This window comes from Rhinopithecus bieti, unplaced genomic scaffold (assembly GCF_001698545.2).
Source record: "Rhinopithecus bieti isolate Rb0 unplaced genomic scaffold, ASM169854v2 scaffold_8783, whole genome shotgun sequence".
In the NCBI taxonomy this organism is placed as follows: domain Eukaryota; kingdom Metazoa; phylum Chordata; class Mammalia; order Primates; family Cercopithecidae; genus Rhinopithecus; species Rhinopithecus bieti.
The window spans coordinates 473,588-495,056 of NW_016806197.1; positions in this window are offsets into that span (position 1 = coordinate 473,588).

Consider the following 21,469-nt stretch of genomic DNA (forward strand, 5'->3'; position numbering starts at 1 on the left):
CTCTTATTAAGATGTGGGCATGAAATGAGCCCAAGGGACATTCATTGTCAAACGTGCATTAGTGCCTTGTTTCTTTTGATCATTTATATTTGACAAAATCCAACAGCATATCTATGGAATGGCGTTAAAACTGCTTCCAGATTTGTGATTCAGTGACGGGTGAGCTCTGACGAGGTTGCCGAACAGGATTCTCAACAGGTTGAAACGTAAGAGTGGAAGAGCAACTGTATTGAAATTCTTAATGGGGCTTTTACACTTGTATATTTCATTACAGGTGGGAAAACTGGAAAGATTGAATGTCCTTTGGAGTTCACAGAGGTTTGGCATTGGGAGGAGAAAAACAAAACGAAGCATAGTGGGAGTGTTGAACAGACTTTCCCAAGATCCCCAGGTGGGTTTCATGTATTGCCTAATGGGAAGAGTGGGACCGATTCAGCTTTTCACACTGGCTGAATTATCTTACCTTGCCTATTGTCCACAGCTAGAACCAAATCTATAAAGCTACAGTTTATCTAAAGAATTCTTTGGAAAGAAAACTATTTTGCTATCCACACATCTAGATCCCACCTATGGGACAGCGCAGGCTGTAGCCTCAGTCTCTAAAGTCCAGACTATAAAATTAAAAAAAAAAAAAAGTTCTCAGTGTGAAATCGTATTTATTCTAAAAGTAAAGAATAAAACTTTTTCTGGCCATTGGCGCATCATAGCAAAATTCTGCTTGAAACTCAGCCAAAGATGCCATAAACTATAAGTAAAACGAAAGCTTCCTCATGTTCATCAAATCATATTCACGACGAGTAGTCAGGAGACTCACTACCTGCACATTTAAAGAGATGTTTTGAATAATGGCCACTGAAATTCATTACTGGGCTTCCACATTAAAAAATTAAAGCCTGTCAAATTCCTTGGGCCAGATTAGAAGTAAAATAGAAAATAAATAGCTAGAGTTCCAAACCATTATCTATTTTAAAGATTGTGATGTGGAGCATTGAAGTGCTAATCTATATTGCAATGCCATCCAATCTTTTAAATTGAGTGCATGTATGTGTGTGGGTATAGTTTGAATATGATAAAAGTTGTTAATATGTGACTATGCTATGTGCAAGAATGATAAAAACTCAAAATCAGAAAAAAGTTAATCAGAACAGATCAAGTTTGTATAAAACTGCTATTTTCCTGGCTGCTAGAGTTAAACTGAAACATTTGCTTGTCCTTGCCTTATCTCCACATTCATTTCTCCTTACCAAAAGAAGTAGAGAATGTCTCTCCTGGTAAAAGTAGTGTATAAATTTTAGCTAACAGCCATTCAGCGTTGGCAATATCAAGTTATAAAAGACTCCATTATCCCAAGAGCCATTTACACTGGGAATGTGAATAAGAAGAATCTTGACACACACACAGGCAGGCGCGCGTGCGCGCACACACACACACACACACATTTATTGATTACCTACTATGGGTCATTTAATCCAGCTAGTTGATGTTGTCTGCTTCTTACCAACCACAAACTCAGCAACTGTAGTTATTTTCTACAACATTCAATTAGGGGTTTAGTAATCATAAATATCAAGAAAATAGAGATTTTAATTAAATTTAGTAAGGCAGAAATTATACAGATATAATTATACTCTTTTCTACCACTGAGCTATGCAAAGGTATAATCACTAAGTGGAGAATTAAAGTAGCATTCTAATAGAACTTGGAAATTCTATGAGACATTCCTACATATTTAGATACTATCCCCTGAAACTTCTGCTTCTGTACCTCTCCATCATCCTTTAACCTTATGACAATGATATCGGCTAAAAAGAACGCCCAATTCTCCTCATGTAAGGAGAAATTTTTAATGTAGGACATTTAGGTTTCATTTTTATGTTCAATATTTATCTTTTATGCTCTGCATCTATAAAGTGAGAGACAGATACAGAGAGGGAGAGACAGACATACACACGCATACACACACACATATATACACATCCATGCATGCTTAAAATAAATATTAAATGTTATCACAAGACAATAAGTAAAAAAATATTGTAATGAAATTCGCAAATAGTTTCATACATGGAAAAGAGTTTGAAATTTTAGGAGGCACATTGTTACCTCTTTCAATGACAATAATGGATAAATAGGAATCTCAATGAAGAAGTATTTTCTTCTTAACCTTTATTAAACATTCCCATGTATATGTATGTATGGCCAGTAAAGGAAATTACAAAGTGACAATATTAAATATTACCATTCTTTGTGTATTTAGCTAAAATATATCTGTATAGAGGGAAATGTATTATTTTAAATAATAAATTTATCAGACGCATCTTTAAAATAAATTATATTTATGCATTGACATTGAATAAAGTCTCTGAAATCTCACAAAGTGAATACTGATGGTTCTATTTTGGGATTATTCAATATGTCTGGAGCATATATACATTTTGTGCTTTTGTAAAATGTAATTAATTAGTCAATAAAATAAAAAGAACTTCTCAAGAGAAATGCCTTTCTACTGTTCAAAATAGAGATTGAAACCTGAGAAATGAAATGAAAAAAGAAAAGGGAAAAAATGGAAGCTTCTTATAGTTAAAAAAAAAAAGTATGGAGTTACAAGTGAGATTTCCTGCATAAAAGTGGGTTTCTAAAAGTTATGCCCACTTCGTAAAAAGGGCAAATAAAATATCCACTCCTCCAAACCATAGTAGAAGAAAATAAGCTTTCATGTTTTCAAGGCTCTGGTGTAGAAAAGTTTTCTATGAGAAATAGAAACATTAAATCTGTGCCACACTCAGGTGTTGAAGCCAGAATTTATTAAATCTATTTATTTCTCTTGCTGTAGACAACACAAATTTGTTATCTTACAGTCCTGATTTGGAATTTTTAAAATTTGGAAATCTCAAGATACATATCCCAAAAGCTCTAGCAGAAGAAAAGGCAAAACCATCTATAGAATAAATCCGTAATACAGGGCATCTAGTAAAGCTACAGAAAAAATAATGCTGCTAAAAATGAGCTCAATGATTTCAAGGAACCACCGCATAAGGAAATGTGCCAGCATGGAGAGAATTAGCAGATGCAACAAATAGGAGAACTGTTATTCTCACATACCCAAATTGATACAATAACCTAAAAATGAATGCAAAATAATTGTGTTTAAAGTAAATTGTGAAAATTTGGAATGAAAATCACATTGACAGAACAGCGAGCTATGGGGAAGAAAGTAGAATTTTGAAAGAACCATGTCTTAGTCAATTTTCTGCTGCTAGAATAGAATACCAGAGACTAGCTAATTTCTAAAGAAAGCAGAGATTTATTTCTTACAGTTCTGGAGGTGGAGAAGTCCAAGATCAAGTGGATTGGTGAGGGACTTCCTGCTGCATGATCTCATGGCAGAAGGGGGAAGGGGCAAGAGAGCACATGTGAGAAAGAGGGGAAGAGCTGAACTCAGGAACCCACTCCTGCAATAACTAACCTAACCTGTGGTAATAGCATTAATCCATTCATGAGGGCTCTGGCCTCATGAAATCACCTCTCAAAAGGCCTACCTCTCAATGCTATTGCATTGCAAATTAAGTTTCCAACATATGAAATATGGGGGACACATTCAAACCATAGCAAAACCACAAATAATTTCAATTTTATAATACCTGAACTCAAATAATAAACAAAATAATACATCTTTATTTTGTGAAATGCCCCATTATATTTGTGTTTATAGAAAGACCACCTAATCAATTCATTATTTGCATGTAATTGCTGAAGTTTAGTAAATGACAATGTATAAATAGCATTAGGTAATAACTGAGAACAACCAGTAACGACAAAAAGAGAAACGAAATGATCATGAAATGTTAAATTTGACTATGGAGATACTGATACTTTCCTAGAGGTCTTTGAAAATAAAAAGGGAATAAGGAAAGTGTTTCTAGACTTGTCAAAAATAGGAACCCTTGGGGTGTGGTGTCAGCAAAATGGCAGACTAAAGTTCCAAGCTCTTATTCCTCAAACATAAACACAAAAAATAAAGTAAAATAAAACATAAACAGTGTAAACCAACTTTGCAGAAGCTCTGGAAAACAGTTTTACAGCAACTAAGCACATGCTCAGTCAAGAAAAGCATCTTCAAAATGATAAAATGTTTAGTGGTGGTTTTATTCTCCATCCCCCAGACCCTTCACAGTAGATGACGGTGTGCTTTTCAGCAGTGACAGATTAGTTACCAATTCCCCACTTCAAAGTGAAGGAAGAAGAGCAGACTTTACTTGAAAATTATTGTGTATGTTCATCTTAACCTGACTAGAGAAGCACTTGAAGAACTGACTTGCTCATCTCTGTCTCGTATAGTTCAGAGTACAGGCAGGAAAAGCAACAGGAACGTCTCATAAAAACCACAAGAGGACAAAAATTCCACAGACATCTGCAACTAGAGACTCTAGGTGGAGATACACAATACACCAGCTAAGGCCCAGAGGAGAAACACGTTAAGACTCTTTTGGAAGTTAGGGTATTCAAAAAGAATTGTTTATACAAAGGAATTTAGAAAGTTATTAGCATGCCCCAGAAAGACACATGCTCAAAATTCCTTAAAAACCCTTACTCTTTCACCGTGGCTGAATCCTAGACTCATGGAAGGCCTAGAAAATTCATGAAAAAGTGCATTAGCACAGAGGCAGTCTATAAAATCTGAGAAAAGTGACTGTCCACTTATTTATTTGTTTGTTTGGGGTTTTGTTTGTTTGTTTTGTCTGTTTCAGATCCTGAAATTCAAGAAAATCTTTGTCAGAGTATTAGCTGAGTGCAAGCGAAAGGTATCAAAATAGTGAGTACACACACCAAAGAGTAGTGTTTGCAAAAATAGTTTGTCTCAAGATAAATAGACTGCAATAGACTTTAATAATCAAAACAGAAACACCAACATAGAGAACCTAAAGAATGAAGAGAATCTGATTTTCAAAGTCATCACATTATAAAAATCAAATGTCAATCTTCAACAACAACAACAAAATTCACAGGGCACACAAAGAAACAGGAAAATGGCTCATTCAGAGGAATAAAATCATTAATTGGCATAAACTGTTCCTGAGAAAGCCCAGATGCTAAGGTGACTTGACATTTGCTCAACTAGATAAGAGGGAATTTTGACAAAGAAGTAAAGGAAATTTGGAACATGATATTTTATCTGAAGGAGAATATCATCAAACAGAGAAATTATAAACAAGAGCCACACAGAAATTCTGGGGCTGAAAAGTACTACAATGGAAGTTTTTTAAATTACTTGCAGAGATCAACAACAGATTTGCAGAAGATGAGTGAACATGAAGATAGGAAAATTGAAATCATTGAGTCTGAGGAGCAGAAGAGAAAAAGGAGTGAACAAAAGTGAATAGAACCGAAGGAAACTGAGGGACACCATGAAGCAGAACAACATACACATTTTGGGAGCATCACAAGGAGAAGAGAGAGGTAAAAAAGAGTAGTAAGATAAATAATAGCCAAATACCTTCCAAATATGAAGAAAGACATGAATATACAGATAAAATAAGCTCAACAAATACCAAATTGGATAAACCCAAAAACATCTACACCAAAGCACATTATAATCAAACTGTTGAAAGCCAAACAATGACAGAATCTTAAAAGCAACAACAGCAAGGCAATTCAACAAAATAAAAGGTATGTTCAATACAAATATCAGTCAATTTCTCATCGGAAGCCTGGAGGCAGGAAGGCAGAAAAATAACATATTTAAAGTGCTGAAAACAGTCAGGCATGGTGACTTATGCCTGTAATTCCTGCACTTTCGGAGTCTGAGATGGGTGAATCACTTGAGGTCAGGAGTTTGAGACCAGCCTGGCAACCATGGTGAAACTCTGTCTCTACTAAAAATACAACAATTAGCCAGGTGCAGTGGCGCGTGCCTGTAGTCCCAGCTACTCAGGAGGCTGAGGCAGGAGAATCACTTGAATCTGGAAGGCAGAGGTTGCAGTGAGCTGAGTCACACCACTGCACTCCAGCCTGGGCAACAGAGTGAGACTCCATCTCAAAAAAATAATAATAAATAATAAAATAAAATAAAATAATAAAATAAAAAAGAGTGCTGGAAAAAAACCTGTCAATGAAGATTTCTATATTTGTCAAAATTGTTCTTTTAAAATGAGGGAGAAGTTACAAGTAGTATAATTTATTTATTGTTCATCTGTATTCCCAGATAAAAAATAATAATTTTCTTGTTTATCTGTATTTTCAGATAAACAAAAGCTAAGGGAATTCACTACCACTAGAACTGCTCTATAAGAAATTCTAAAGGGAATCCTTTACAATGAAATAAAAAGACAATATACAGTAACTGGAAGCCATATGAAAATATAACGTTCTCCTGAAAAGGTAAATACATGGGCAGATATAAGTCACAATTACTGTAATTTTAGTCTGTATCTCCACTTTTTATTTTCTACAGAATTTAAAATACAAAAGCATAAAAAGAAGTTTAAAGCTATATTACTCAATGTATAAATATGCAATTTGATATACTTATGATAAATTATAGCATATTTATTATGAATAACATGAGGATGTAACTTTATAGGAGTAGAGTATCTTACGCAATTGAGGTCAAGTTATAAGTAATTCAAATTAGTTATAACCTTAAGATATTATATGCAATCCCCATGATACTCACAAAGAAAACGTCTATAGAATGTACACAAAAGGAAAGCAAAGGGGAATCAGACATGTCACTACAAAAATCCACTAAGCACACACAAAAAAATTCTAATGGAGAAAATGAGAGACAAAGAAGCATGAGATGTATAGAAAACAAATAGCCAATGGCAGACGTTCCTTCATATCAATATTTATTTTTAATGTAAATGGATTAACCTCTCCAATTAAAAGTTATAGAGGCAGAATATAAAAAAACATGAATCAACTCTATGCTGTTTTTAAGAAACTCACTTTAGATTTGAAACACAATTTGAAGGTAAAGAATAGAAAAAGATATTCCATGCAAGTAGTAATTAAAGGCGAACTAGATATTATACTAATATTAGTCAAAATAGACTTTAACTCAAAAACTGTTACAAAAGACAAAGAAAGACATTATATGTTAATAAAAATTCAATTCACCAAGAATATTTAACAATTATAAACACATATGCATCAAATATCAGAGTCCCCAATATATATGATAGAACAATGACAGATCTGAAGAGAGAAATGGACTTACACAATAATAGTTAGAGACTTCAATACTCCCAACTTCAATATTGGGTAGAATGATAAAACAGAAGATCAATAAGGATTTAGAGGACTTAAACAACACTGTAAACCAATTATCTAATAGACACACACAGATCATTCCACCCTATAACAGCAAAATACACATTTTTCTCAAAGGCACATGGAACATTGTCCACTATAGTTAGGACACAACCAAGACTTAAAATTTGAAAAAGATTAAAATCATACAAAGTATCTTGTCTGATTACAAAGGAATGAAGCTAGAACACAACCAAGTCTTAAAATTTTAAAAAGATTGAAATTACACCAAGTACCTTGTGTGGTAACAATTGAATAAAGCTAGAAATTACAAGAGAAAACTAGAAAATTCAAAATACTTGGAAATCAAAACACCTTTAAACAACCAATTCATTAAAGAACAAGAAAATTAGAAAATATTTTGAGACCAGTAAAACACATGCCAAACCTCATGAGATTCAGCAAAAGCAGTGAAAAGGGGGAAATTTATATCTGTAAAGGCATATGTTTAAAAAATGTATTAAATCATTAGCATTACTTTAAATGTTAAGAAGCTAGAAAAAGATTAATAGAATGAAGTGAGGGAAAACAGTCAGTAATCACAATTAGTACAAAAAAAAGAGAGAGAACATCTAAAGAAAATCAACATTCTTTCTTGATAAAAAGCACCCAACAAAGGATAAAAGATAAATTCCTCAACAAATTTATATGAAAAGCTTACAGATAACATCTAATATTTTAAAATAATCAACTTTTTCTCTAAAATCAGAAATAAACAATGATGCCTGCTTTGGTCTCTTCTATTCAATGTATTACTGGAAGTTCTAATTAGAGCAATAGGCAAGGGAAAGGAAGAAAATGCATCTAAATTGGAAGGGAAGAATGAAAAAGATCTCTGTTCACAAATGACATAATCTTAAATGTAGATAAGCATAAAGATTTCAGAAAAACTGTTGAAATTTAATAAACAAATACAGCAAAGTTGCAGGATAGAAACTCAACATGCAAATATTAGTTGCATTTTTTCTTAATCACAATAAATCATTTATTTGTAAATCAACACATGGACTATACAGAACATAAGAATTTAGACAATTTTAATAACCCATAAGCATGTTGATTCCATTTGCAGATTTAAATTTTGTATAAATAGCAGTCATTGCATTCATATAACTTAAGTGTACTTTCTTTATAATCTCATTTATGCTACCGATACTCCTCAGAAAAAAACAGATTCTACTTGGTTCTAGCTGAAGTATTATGAACTCCAAATAATGTTTCGAGAACCTCCAAAGGAAAAAAACAAATTCTACTTGGTTCTAGCTGAAGTATTACCAACTCCAAATAAAGCTTTGAGGACCTCCAAAGGTAAAGTACTAATCCCTTTGGCCATTTATTGAGAGAGGGAGAGAAAGAGAGACAGAGAGAGACAAAGAGAGAGAAAGACAGAAAGAAAGAGAGTTTTGAAGCAACAGTGTAAAAATGTACCATTAGTAAAACTGCTGTGCAAAATTATCCCTCAGTCCTATTCTAAGCTTACAGTTCACTTTATTTTATTGTCCTCACCTAAGTATATACAATTCACATATGGGAGAAAAACACTAAATCAAGATGGTGATTTTCACTATTTAGATTAAGATTCATATTTAAATATAAATCAAGATGTTAATCTACACAGTTTGAGAGATACTTTTTACATTAGAAATGTTTTTTAAAATATTAAACTGATATATTATTGTAAATATTTATGGTGTATGAACTGTTTCATGTGCAATGTGTATTGATCAAATCAGTGTAATTAGCACACCCATCAACTCAAACATTTATCATTTATTTGTAGCAAGAACATTCAATACATTGTTAACTATAGTCACTCTACTGTGCAATAGGACATCCGAACTTATTCCTCCTAATTTAACTTTGTACCCATTAAAAGTGGTTTTGTGTGCAAATAATAGACAGATGTTCAACATGCAAATATTAGTTGCATTTTTACACACTATCAATGAACAATATAAAAAGGAAATTAAGAAATAAATTATATTTATGAGAATCAAAAAGAAAAAATATTTAGCTATAAATCTAAAAAAGTAGACAAGGGACTCATACATTGAAAACTACAAAACATTGCCAAAAGATTAATGAAAAGACATCTTGTTCATGGATTAGAATACATAATATTGCCAAGATGACCACACTACCCAAAGCAATTTACAGATTCAATGCAATAGCTATCAAAACTACCAAGGATTTTCTTTTGCAGGAACAGAAAATTCATCCTAATGGTTATATGAAATCTCAAGCAACTTCAAGAGCCAAAGTCATCTTGAAAAATAAGAACAAAAATGGAGGAATTACACTTCCAAATTTCAAAAGGCACTGCAAAGGCATAACAGCATGGTGTTGGCTAAAGGACAGACATATAGGCCAGTGCAATAGATATAGAGCCTCCGAATAAACCTTTGCATGCAAAGTCAGTTGATTTTTAGCAAGGGTGCCAAGATCATTTAATGAAGGAAAGGACATTCCTTTCCACAAAGGGAACTTAAGAAAATTAGATATTCACAGGCAAAAGAATCATGCAAAACTTGTACCACATGCCACATACAAAAACTTACTCAAAATGGATCAAAGACCTAAACTTAAGAGGTAAAATTCCAAAACTCTTACAAAAAAATAGCTTGTATGACATTGGATTTGGCAGAGATTGCTTGCATATGATATCAAAAGCATGGTCAATAAAAGATATAATAAGTAAATTGGACTTCATCAAAATATAAAATGTCGTACATCAAAGGATGCTATCAAGTGAAAATATTTGTAAGTCATATACCTGATAAGTGATTAATGTCCAAAATACATAAATAACTTCTAAAATTTAACAAGAAAAACAAACAATGGTTAAAGGACTTGAATAAACATGTCTCCAAGGAAGATACACAAATGGGCAACATGCAGTTGAAAAAATCCTCAGAATCTCTCATCATTAGCAAAAGGCAAATCAAAACCACAATGAAGTACAACTTCACACCCATTAGAGTGGCGCTTATTGAATGAAAACAAAAATGTTAGAGAAAATGTTAGAGAGAAACTATAGCCCTTGTGCAATGCTGGTAGTAATGTGAAATAATGTAGTCCTTGTGGAAAATAGTATGGCAATTCCTCAAAAAGTGAAACCTGGAAGTACCATACGATCCAGCAATTCCACTTCTAGGTAGAAACTCAAAAGGATTGAAAGCAAGGACTCAAAGAGAAAATTAAACACTGATGTTCATAGTAGCATTACTCAAAATACCTGAAATGTGGAAACAACCCAAATGTCTGTCAATCATCAACAGATGAGTGGATGTAAAAAACATGCTATAGCCGGGCGCGGTGGCTCAAGCCTGTAATCCCAGCACTTTGGGAGGCCGAGACGGGCGGATCACGAGGTCAGGAGATCGAGACCATCCTGGCTAACACGGTGAAACCCCGTCTCTACTAAAAAATACAAAAAACTAGCCGGGCGAGGTGGCGGGCGCCTGTAGTCCCAGCTACTCTGGAGGCTGAGGCAGGAGAATGGCGGGAACCCGGGAGGCGGAGCTTGCAGTGAGCTGAGATCCGGCCACCGCACTCCAGCCTGGGCGACAGAGCGAGACTCCGTCTCAAAAAAAAAAAAAAAAAAAAAAAAAAATCTAATAAAAATACAAAGAAAACTTTTACAGCCTTAAAAAAAAAAAAAATTCCTCTGAGACATGCTACATCATGGATAAACCATGAATGCGTGATGCTAAATGAAAGAAGGCAGACACAAAAGGAAAAATGTAGTATGATTTCACTTATATGAGGTACCTAGAAAAGGCAATTTAATAAAAGCAGAAAATAGAATAGAGGTTACCAGGGTCTGGGGGTAGGGAGTAAAGTGTGGGTGATATTTAGTGAGTACTAAGTTTCTGCTTTAGCTGATAAAAATATTCTGGAATTCTGGAAATGAATAGTGGTGGTAACTGTACAACATTATGAATGTCAGAGATGTACATCTAAAAATGAGTTACGGATGTTTTATATTATGTGTATTCTACCACAATTAAAAAAAAGAAAAAAAACTAAGAAAAAGAGAATCGCTTTCTACTCCTCAGTAATATATTACTAAATCACAAAAGGAGCCTGTTTTCTGACAATGTTCAAAATTCTCCTAGCATTAATAATTATAATCCAGCATTTAACTGAGCCAGAAGCAGCCTGAACAACTGGTTAAAAAACAAAAGTAGTCACCTGTATGCAGTGATTTTAAGTGAATACAAATGGCTCTCGATATTAGAGAAAAAACATTTTTTATTAAGCATTTGATATTTAATTATTTTAACATTTGGAAATAATGATTCAGCCCATGATCATCAAAATAGATGCAGAAAAAGGGTTTGACAAAATCCAACACACATCCATGATTAAAAACGCTCAACAGACTAATGAAAGGAAATGTTCTCAACTTGCTAAAAGGCAGCTGCATAAAACCTACAGCTAGCATTACACTTAATGCTGAAAGATTGAATGCATTCCCTGAAAGATGGGGGAAAAAAGCAAGGATTTCTGTTCTCACCACTCCTATTTAACATTTTAATTGAGCTTGTAGCCAGTATATAATGGCAAATAATAACAGAAATTAAAAACATGCACATTTGAAAGTATGAAGTATAGTTGTCTTTATTCACAGATGATGTCATCATATCTATAAATAGTCTTAAGGAAGCCCCAATAAAACTAGTAAGCCAAATCAAGGAGGTCAGCATGTTTAACCTATGTAAGATCTATATACAAAGGTAATTGTTTTTTCAAATACAAGTAACAATCCAAAAGTGAAATTAATTGTATTCATAAAATTACCAAAAAAGAATGAAATGCTTAGGAATACATTTAACAAAAAGTGCAAAGTGTGTAACATGACAACTACAAAACATGGCTATGACACATCCAAAGAAGATTTAACTAAATGGACAGACATTCCATATGTATGAATTGAAAAATTGATTCTTTTATGATGTCAATTCTCCCCTAAATTGATTTAAAAATTTAACACACACTCTATCAAAATCTCAATAAGTTGGGTTTTTTGTTGTTGTTGTTTGCAAAAATGGACAAGCTGATCCTAAAATTTATAAAGAGTTACAAAGCACCTAGAATAGCCAAAATAACTTTGAAAAAGAGTAAAGTTGAAGGACTTAGATTTCTAGAATTCAAAATTACTATAAATCCACACTAAGCAAGATAGAATGCTGCCAGTGTGAGGATAAACACATAGATCAATGGTATAGAATTGAGAGTCCTGAAATAAACACATTTATGGTCAAATAATTTGAAAAACGGTGTCAAGGCAATTCAATGAGGAAAAAAGTAGCCTTTCACATAAATAATACAGGGAAAATTGAATGTCCACATGTCAAAAGACTGATGTAAACCTGTATGTCCTATCATATAACTAACTCAAAAATGTCTCAGAGACCTCATCTAAAAGCCAAACTCATGAAACATCCAGAAGAAAATATACGAGAAAATATTTGTTAACCTTAGTTTAAGGAGATCCCAAAGGTATAACTTATAACAGCAACAAAAAAAAAATAAATTGAAATTCATCATAATTAACAGTTTTAAACTTTGAAAGATGTCATGAAAAAAAGTTAAAAGACGACATAAAGTAGAAGAGAATACTTGCAAATCATATATAAGATAAATGACTAGTTACAAGACTATATCTAGAACTATATTACAATTCAACAATAAAAAATGAACAAGTCAATTTAAAAATTGGTGAAATATTTGGATAGACATTTCACCAAGGAAGATATATGAATGACTAATGATCACATGAAAAGGTGCAAACATTATTAGTGATTAAGAAAGTGAGAATTTCCTGGCTAAACTGGTGAAACCCCCTCTCTACTGAAAATACAAAATAATTAACCAGACGTGGTGGCGGGCACCTGTAGTCCCAGCGACTTGGGAGGTTGAGGCAGAATAACGGTGTGAACCTGGGAGGCAGAGCTTGCAGTGAGCAAAGATCAAGCCACTGCACTCCAGCCTGGGTGACAATGTGAGACTCCCTCTCAAAAAAGAAAAAAAAAGAAAATGAAAATGAAAACAACAGTGAGATGCCACTTGACATCCACCAGAAGGGTTTTTTCTTTTCTTTTCCTTTCTTTTCTTTCCTCTTCTCTTCTTTTCTCTTCTTTTTTTTTCCTTTTCTTTTCTTTTCTTTCTTTCTCTTTTTTTGTCTTTTAGAGAAAGACAACACCCAATGTTGACCAAGATTTGGAAAACCAAGAACCCTCATAAGTTGCTGGAGGAAGTGTATGATGGTTAAGCCAATTTGAAAAGTTTGGCAGTTATTTAAAAGTTAACATAAACTTATCAAATAACCCACCAATTTCATTCTGAGGAATATAAGAGGAAAGGAAACACAAACCCACACAAAGACTTGCATAGGAATGTGTATGGCAGAATTCTTCATAGCAGCCCCAAACGGGAAGCAATACATATTTCCCTCAACTGCTCAATAGACAAAATGAAATGTAGCCATATAAAAATTTAATACCATTCAGTAATGAAACGGACAAGTTATTGGTAGATGCTAAGTCATGAAAGAACTTCAAATATCATGCTACATGAACAGAGTCAGATGCAAAAGACTATATTTTGTATGATTCCATTTGCAGCAAAAGCTCGGTAATGGCTAAAATATGCATACAGAAAATAGATTAATGACTAAAATGTTCTAAAACTAGATTGTGGTGATGATTGCACAACTCCATTAATTTACTCAAAATTGAACACATACACACACAACTACAACTATATATATAGCTGCTTATTAAAATTTATTTTCCCTTAGTCCAGGCGCAGTGGCTCACACTTCTAATCTCAACACTTTGGGGAGCTCAAGCAGGAGGATCACTTGAGCCTAGGAGTTTGAGACCAGGCTGGTTGTATTAGTCCATTTCATCCTGCGATAAAGAACTGCTAAAGACTGAGTAATTTATAAAAGAAAGAGGTTTAATTGACTCCACATGGCTGGGGCAGCCTCAGGATACTTGCAGTCTTGGCAGAATGTGAAGAGTAAGCAAGGCACCTTCTTCACAAGACTGCAGGAAAGAGAAGTGCTTAGCAAAGGCGGAAGAGCTGCTTATAAAACCATCGGATTCTGTGAGACTCACTCACTGTCATGAGAACAGCATGGGGGAAATCACCCCATAATTTAATTACCTCCACCTGGTCTCTCCCTTGACACATAGGGATTCTGGGGATTACAATTCAAGATGATATTTGGGTGGGGATACAAAGCCTAGCCGTATCACTGAGCAACATAGCAATACCCTGTCTCTACAAAAAATACAAAAATTTGAGGGCTGTGGTGGTGTGTGCCTGTAGTTCCAACTACTTAGGAAGCTGCGGCAGGAGGATCACTTGGTCTTGGGAGGTCAAAGCTGCAGTGAGTTGTGATGGTGTCACTACACTCTAGCCTGGGAAACAGAATGAGACCCCGTCTCAAAAAAAACAAATTTCCCAATTCCTCTACCACTACAAAAAATATTATTTTCATGTGTTATTATGGAGTTTGCACTTATTGTGTTTGCTTTTTCTTTGTTAATCATGAATATATATTCCAATATCACATGATTTTATGATGCTGCTCAAACCAATAACTTTACTGCAATGTAGGTAAAATAAGAAGGGAACAGCAAAAAATCATTTCATGGAAAATCATTTCATGGAAGGGAGCACCTCCCCATGGTGCTCAGGAAAGCATTAAGGGACCAAGAAAATCAGGAAGATACAGTCCTCACTGTTTTAGATGAATAGTAGATATTCTAGGTATTCTAGATATTTATAAGAAAAAGCACAGAACAAAATATGTTCACGATGTATTCAGAAAAGAGCCATTACTACAATTCCCAATGAGTAGGGCTTGGAAAGAATAGTTGCCATCACTGGACAAAGGAACTGAGACCTTGAACTTCAATGGTGGAAAAGCACCATACACTTTAGGAGAATCTCCTGAATGAATGAAAAGATCTCATTAGGGATCAAAGTTGCCTTATTTATTAAGTGTATTAGTCTGTTTGCACACTGCTAATAAAGACATACCCAAGACTGATAATGGAGGTTTCATGGACTTACAGTTCCACACGGCTGAGGAGGCCTCATAATCAGGGCAGAAGGCCAGGAGGAGCAAGTCACATCTTACATGGATGTCACCAGGCAAAGAGTGAGCTTGTGCAGGCATATCCCGCCTTACAAAACCAGCAGATCTTGTCAGACTTATTCACTGTCATGAGAACAGCATGGAAGAGACCCACCCCCATGATTCAATTACCTCCCACTGAGTCCTTCCCATAATACATGGGAATCTTGGGAGCTACAATTCAAGATGAGATTTGGGTGAGGGCACAGCCAAACCATACTAGTAAGGAATGTACATCCATTTGAAGAGATATTATTATTTCAAATGTTCCTGAAGCTCTGTTTTCTAATGAGTACGTTTTAAATTCTGTTGTGAGTCCTCATTTTACTTTCATAGAAGTTATTAAATTATTGTTATGGCATGTATTTGGAAACTGGCAGAAAGCAATATTTTTATATATAGTCATATTCACATGTGATAAAAAATTTATATAGAATTAATTTCAACTTGGTTGTTGATAAAAATAAAGTCACGGAACTCTTCAAAATATATCATTAAATATGGAGATATTAGAAAAAGAGATGCTCAGGAGCCCTATATTCCTGTATTTTATAATTTTAGAGAAAAGTCTTTGTCTTCTACACTTGCCTTTAAAAGAGACCAAAAGAAATATAGCCAGTGGGACATCTGAGTATAAAATATCCATCAAGAAGTATACTTTTCTTTCCAAAATTGAATCTCTGTTATTTTATAAGTTTTAATGAAATAAAATTCCATTATTGCCTTTCCTATGTCTTTGTGAGAACTGCGAAATATCACTAAACAAGACTTTTTTCCAATTACATGAATGATTTGAGATGTAAAATTTTTAATTGTCTGCTAAATGTCACCAAAAATGTATATTTCCTACTATCTATTCAAGATGTCTTTTTATTCAACACCTGTGATAATTATAATCTTTTTAAAACTTCTAAATCAGTAGAAAATTTCAGTGTAAATTCCAATGTATTAAAGACTTAAAAAACAAGAAAAGATGAATGTAATTGCTATTATATTTATTTTTATATTAAGATAAGTATTTTATTTCTAATATCATATGTATCCTTAAATATATATTATTATTACCAATGTTGACTCCTTCATTGGTATATTTGCAACTCTTTCTAAGCAAAACTCTGTGACTTCTCACAATATGTTTTCTCATGTATAGACAGCTCCAAACAATGTATTTTATAATTTGAATTCACTAAAATTATTACAAGAGCCAATAATAGACCTGTTTTATTAATATATGTTGAAGACACTTACAGAGTTAGGAACATTTTCTAAAAAGCACAGAAGGAGACAGCCAAATGAGCTATATTTTGTAAAAAGTGATTATCTTGGTCTAGATAAGATAATGAGACTAGCCATTAGTTTGTTTAGTAAATTATTCTACTTTTAGTATAGAGTATGTAGGTGTCAGTTTAATAATAAAGCTATGCTTTGGTCATTTAAAAATTTTTAACTTTATTTTAACTTGTGATTCTTGAGAGGATAGTTTTCTTTATAAAATTTAATCCATATCCAGCTTAATACAAAAAATAAAAAACAAAACAAATACTTATGATCTCAAAATCAGGAAAGAATAATTGTGGACAGGGCTCATTTACAAGTCTTCCTTCCTGAGCTAACTTTACTATCTCCTGCTGTACTTTCTAGAAAATGTTCCTAACTCTGTATTTCTAATATATATTGGTAAAGCAGGTCTATTATCAGGTCTTCTAATAATTTTAGTGAGTTAAAGAGAAAAATATTGAGTGAGTTGCCTTTAGAGTTTTTATTAATGGCTAAAATATACATTTGTCTGCATTGTCTGCCTAAAAAGTTAGCTACCAAGATCTAGTGAATCTTAAAATCAGTTTGCTTCAATTACATACAGAAGTAATATTAGTTAACAGTGTCAGTATATCTATGGGAAACACCAGATACATTGAAAACATAAAATGTAAAATAAAAAGCAAACACGAAGTGTATATTTAATTAAAGCAAAATAGATAATCTAATAGTAAATTTTACAACAAAGAATAATCTGAATTTATTCAGTCCCTTTGGAAGATTTTTAGATTTTTTCCAACAGGATCTGCTCACACACAAAAATTAAATGCAGTTTATTAACAGTTAGCATATCATCTCTAAATGAAGCTCATTGCAATCTAAAATGGACCCTGCAAGGAGATAATGAGCAAGCTCCTGCCTGATATCGAAAATTAATCAGGCATAAAAGCATTTGGGATCAGGACCCATTGACAAGCATGTACGCTCATACAGACTTCAATGAAACATGGTATGTGAACATATTTGTCTAATTGTACATTGGGTTTTCGAACAAATTCCCACCAAAACACTTAATTATCTGCAGAGGTGATGCTTCCATTTCAGAATCTGTAGGAAGCTTTTTGGTTGCTGTAACCATATATAATGGATTAAATGAAGTTTAATAAGCTTTGTTTCCAGTTTTCCCATTTTAATTGCTATAGCAACCTGAAGCCAAAGTTGGATCACTGGATAGAGTAACTGAGCAATTAAAAGCAACCATCGTTGTCCTCTGATAGAATTATCCTTGGCCCTTAAGGAAAAAAAAAAAGTATTTAAAATAAATGAAAATTTGGAAGTTGACAAAATATCTTTTACATGTAAATTGGGAAATTATACATCAGTTAGCATTTATATTTCTCCTTTTAAATTTTATAGTTGAAAATGTTCAAAATGAATATTGTATATCAACTTTAAACATAAGAAATGAGTTATCTCATAACTAATATGAATGAGTGTATCTCATAACTCATAAATTACTTACAGCTGATTTCACCCTGACATATGGAAAAGAGGACACAAAAACACATACCTCTTGTATGGTTCTTTGCTTTTAAAAATAAAATATCTTGATTTATTTTTGAAGTAGTTACGTAATATTTAAGAGACCTATGAGTTTAATTTCTCAAATAGGTCAAATTGTAGATTAATCTCTCCTCTGCTCACTTTCCAATATGTGATTTTCTTCCATCTTCACATAGTTTATTTAAAATTTGTAATTCCTGAAACAATAAAAGGAAAACACAAAATTTGTTTTTTTAAGTGTTGTAGTTAAATATAGACTTTGCATACTCTTGAAGATAAAATAGCTCCAGGTGTTTCTGAGTGAGATCTTTAGTTATAGATATGTTCATTACTTTAGAATACAATATCATACTAATAGTTTATGCTGATTTGATCTTTCTTAGTTTAGAAGCTTGCTTTTCTCTTTCAAAGGGAAATCAACAAAGAGTATTGCTTCCTTGCAAATTGGCAGGAAGGTTTCCAGCATAATAAAAGAGTACAGAAAAAACAAGTTAATTCAAGGATAAAACTGTGAATAAGTAGAAGAGAAGACTACACCAGGAAAAGAGACGGAGGTAGAGGCCCAATGGAGTAAGTAATTTTAGAAGAAATTTAATATTGGAAGAATAGATGTTTTCCAGAATATAGAGAAACATAAGCTAAAATGGATAATTTCCTTAATGCTATGCCATATAGAAATGTAAATTTACATACAAATAAATTAACAGTTATTTACTGTATAAATATTATTCTGATAATATTATTTCTTTATGTATTTAGCTCCTATATTTTACTAAAATGAGATCACAATTGTTAAATATGGTTTATATACTAAGTCTTTGAGACAGAAATATATGACTTATAAGAGAATGACCTGATTCAAATGCCAAATTAAACCAAGAATTTTAACTAAATGCATACTCTGGTCATCTATCTTCATGTAATCTCTACAAATCTGTCAATAAAATATCAATGCAAATACAAACAAAAAGAAAACAGCAATAAAAACTACTATTTATAGCCAACTTATTGTCAAAATTTGGCAGGTACAAAACTTACAGAGTTGAAAGGAGAATCACATACACATTTTGCTTAAGATAATACAAATACAATCGTTTGACAAGGATGCAGAGATATTTTATTTATTGCTTATAACTTGGATGATGGCTCATAATCTGTAATAGGCACTGAGAAAACAAAGCAGATACAGTAAAACAGCTAAGGGTTGCCACCTCTCTTCCAATTTCCTCCTCCCATAATCAACTTCTCTTTAAATGTGTTCAGAAATGACAACTTCATCTCTCAGAAAACCATAGGTCAGATGCAGAAAAGTAATGCTTGGATCAATTATATCACGGGAGATATATCACTCAGCTACAAAGTCCAGAAATACAACAGACAGCTACAAAGTCCAGAAATACAACAGACAGAAACAGAAAGAGCCATGGGGAAACTTGATGCTGAAATTGGGGTTTTTAGCATTGACTGTTATTTCTGCAGGCGTTGGAGTGGATGCCACCTGGATTCGCAGAGTTTCTTTATTAATGCTTGTTAACCCTGAAAATCAGTCTGCAAATATCAATTAGTCGTTTAGCTGGGCAAAGACAGTTCAACATACTGATAGGCAGACAACTAGGCTAAGGGTAAGCCCTAGCCCCTATTTATAGGAGATCACACAGCCTGGACTTCACAATCAAGCTGAAGTTGAAAACTAAAAAAAATAGAGTCAGAGAAACATGAAGACCCAAAAATACCAAACTAATTGATATTAAGTCTTTACCCTAAAGACTCAAATGAAGATTATATCTCTCACTGTATTTAAATATCACAAAAGAATACAATTTGGAATTTAAAAACCACCAATTTCTCAAGTAATTCAATAAAATAAACTAACATTAAGTTTGTGAAACAGAGTAAGTTTAACATGAAGGAACAGATTAAAATGAAAATGGAATTTGGTGAGAGGATATATAAAAGGAAAATACTTGTCCATGAAGGGCAATTTGGTCGTGTTTCTCAAAAATACAAACAAAAAATAAAAGAGGAAAACGCAGATTCTGAATTCTAAAATTATTTTAGGAATGTATCCTATTTATATTCACTCCTGTGAAAGACACACACAAAGACTATTTGAAAGAATTGTCTGTACTATCAAACAACTGAACACAAACTAGATCTCAAAAGAAACACTAAATTATGCAAATCCATTTAATGCAATATCCTGTAACTATTAAAACCGAGGGACAATTAAAGAAGACTGAAAGACATTGAGGGACATATACATATTAAAACAAGGATGGATTTCTAAGATAGATAATTTTGTAAAACAAATCAAGTTGCCAAAAGTGTATAATAAAGTATATTCCTGTAAATACTTACAAATGCACAATAATATAAGAGCTAAATTAAATCCACCTGAAAATCAATGAACTCATAGAATTTTGTGAGATTTTTGAATTAGTTATGTGAAGGACTGGAATCATTTGCTCTCTCAGGATGAAGAAGAAATTGGCATTGAAATGAAAATTATAAAAGAATATTGACATGGAAAAGTGAGAAAAAAAGAGTAAATCCAAAAGGATTTCATATTCTTAAGATTCCAACCTAAAAGAATTTAGTATTCTTAATAAAGAAAAAAGTATGGAATCAATAACATAATTAAAGAATAATTTCCTTTTTTTATTTTATTTTTTTTTTGAGACGGAGTCTCGCTCTGTCCCCCAGGCTGGAGTGCAGTGGCCGGATCTTAGCTCACTGCAAGCTCCGCCTTCCGGGAGCTTGCAACTAAAGAAATAGGCAACATTGTGAACCTACAGGATCCATACTTGGAAATGTAGGAACAAAAAGCAGAGTATTTTAGTTTCATAGATAGATAAGAAATACCAACACAGGAGAAAAATACGGTTTCAAACTTTACTTCTGAAACATTATTTTTGAAATCAATATCAAAATATAAATATAAAATAATTGCCATGATGTTGAAATTATGTTTTGCCTAAATTATTATTCACATTGGATATTAATTTTGGACATACATGAGTAACAGTAGGATAATCCCAGAAAAAAATTTATATACGCACACATATATGACAAAAAATATCATTGAATGTTTGAAAACAAAAACATCAATCAGTCCATGTAAAAAAAGAGCAAAGCTGGCAATATTATTTCTTTTTTTTTTTTTTTTTTTTTTTTTTTTTTTTT